We start from the raw sequence: 2,500 nt of genomic DNA on the forward strand, positions 1-2,500 counted from the left end.
TCTGTAGAAGAGAGCAGAGCACACACACACACAGACACGGCTCCTCCCACGCCTCCCTCCACCAACTTCATCAGGTATTCATTCAAAAAACACACATGCCAGCTGGCAGGCTGCCCACACTACACTCACACGGAGAGAGGGAGACAGAGAGGAGGGGAGGGAGGGATAGGGAGTCATTGAGAATGAGAAAGGGAAGGTGACATACTGAGAAGGGGAGAATGAGAGAGATAAGGAGGGAGGAAGAAGTAAGGAAGGAATGAAGGATGGATGGGAGGATGGATGGAATAAAGGAAGAAGGAATGAAGGAAGGAAGGAAGGAAGGAAGGAAGGAAGGAAGGAAGGAAGGAAGGAAGGAAGGAAGGAAGGAAGGAAGGAAGGAAGGGATAAAGAGAGCAATAGAGATTAGAGAGATTATGAGAAAGAGGCCATTGAAAGAGAGTGATACACACACACATACACACACACACACACACACACACACACACACACACACACACACACACACACACACACACACACACACACACACACACACACACACGTGAAATAGTACTGCGACATTCAAAGATATGCAGAGTAAAAGCTTTTCACTAACAATATGAAATGCAACACAGAGACAGAACATGCCTACACACACCTCAATAACCAAGCTACCGGCCCTCACAAACACACAGGTAAAATGTCTTGAACCCATATCAATTACTACAGCTACTACTACTGCAGAGAGAAACCACAGTGCCCATCTCAGTGCACCGTCCCTCCTCCCCACTAGAGGGTAGAGGGCCATCTCCCTCCTCCCCACTAGAGGGTAGAGGGCCATCTTTCTCCTCCCCACTAGAGGGTAGAGGGCCATCTCCCTCCTCCCCACTAGAGGGTAGAGGGCCATCAGCCTCCTCCCCCCAGAAAGCATAACTACACTACAAGCAGCGCTGTTGTGTTAGCTGACCTAAATAAAGTTGATTTCCAAACAAATATAAAATTCTGCAGTGAGGAGATGAGTGTTATAGTAGGAAGCACGGACACACAGTGCTAATGCGTCCCAGTAGACATGCCAGACCCACCTAGGCCTAAACACATCGCGGCTTCCTGTCTGTGTTGTGGGGTTGACTTCATTTCTTACTTACTGTCTCTCTCCCTGGGGAGGAGGTAGATGTTATCCCTAACCACTGACTTAGGGTCAGTTTCGAGTTTAACTCCCCTAATTGTTCAGGTTAGTATAGGGGTTGGGCGAACTATTCTTAGAATTGCCTAAGGTCTCCTTCTGCTTCAAGCCTCTCATGGTTACATGGTTACCTCATATACTACCAAATCAGAGCCCATGTTATTGGTGGGCTCTTTCTGTAACACTGTTCATTCTGACATCTCTCTTTGTAGTAGGTAAAAGGGTGACAGGCAGAGTACTTTTTTACAAGTCAGCCAATTAGGATTAGGATAGTGGCCCTCTGTCTTTGTGGGTCAATCTGTTTTAGATCTATGGTCAACAGAGCTACATTGGGGGCTGATCTAGTAAAATGTGTTTTCAGATCTAAGGTCAACAGTTCACAATAACAGCTCCTGCATGGTGAGGAAGACTTGTCTGTTACCGTAGCAGCAAATTAGCCACGCTCTGTAATTCAATTAGTTAGTGTGTTGTTTATTTAGAAGCGAGTGCAGTCAACTGAAACTCACTGAGAGGGAGAGGAGGAGAGGGGTAGCAGAACAACAGTCAACCATACTGAAACTCACTGAGAGGGAGAGGAGGCGAGGGGTAGCAGAACAACAGTCAACCATACTGAAACTCACTGAGAGGGAGAGGAGGAGAGGGGTAGCAGAACAACAGTCAACCATACTGAAACTCACTGAGAGGGAGAGGAGGAGAGGGGTAGCAGAACAACAGTCAACCATACTGAAACTCACTGAGAGGGAGAGGAGGAGAGGGGTAGCAGAACAACAGTCAACCATACTGAAACTCACTGAGAGGTAGAGGAGGAGAGGGGTAGTAGAACAACAGTCAACCATACTGAAACTCACTGAGAGGGAGAGGAGGAGAGGGGTAGCAGAACAACAGTCAACCATACTGAAACTCACTGAGAGGGAGAGGAGGAGAGGGGTAGCAGAACAACAGTCAACCATACTGAAACTCCCTGAGAGGGAGAGGAGGAGAGGGGTAGCAGAACAACAGTCAACCATAGTGAAACTCACTGAGAGGGAGAGGAGGAGAGGGGTAGCAGAACAACAGTCAACCATAGTGAAACTCACTGAGAGGGAGAGGAGGAGAGGGGTAGCAGAACAACAGTCAACCATACTGAAACTCACTGAGAGGGAGAGGAGGAGAGGGGTAGCAGAACAACAGTCAACCATACTGAAACTCACTGAGAGGGAGAGGAGGGGAGGGGTAGCAGAACAACAGTCAACCATACTGAAACTCACTGAGAGGGAGAGGAGGAGAGGGGTAGCAGAACAACAGTCAACCATACTGAAACTCACTGAGAGGGAGAGGAGGAGAGGGGTAGCAGAACAA

General features: G+C 48.2%; 1 protein-coding gene across 2 annotated transcripts in view; it reads right to left on the reverse strand.

Annotated features, from left to right (window-relative positions):
* Positions 1-2,500, reverse strand: part of LOC139373698 (ataxin-1-like) — a 190,738-nt gene that overhangs the window by 17,771 nt on the left and 170,467 nt on the right. The window lies entirely within an intron of this gene.

Source organism: Oncorhynchus clarkii, chromosome 18 (genome assembly GCF_045791955.1).
Source record: "Oncorhynchus clarkii lewisi isolate Uvic-CL-2024 chromosome 18, UVic_Ocla_1.0, whole genome shotgun sequence".
Lineage (NCBI taxonomy): Eukaryota > Metazoa > Chordata > Actinopteri > Salmoniformes > Salmonidae > Oncorhynchus > Oncorhynchus clarkii.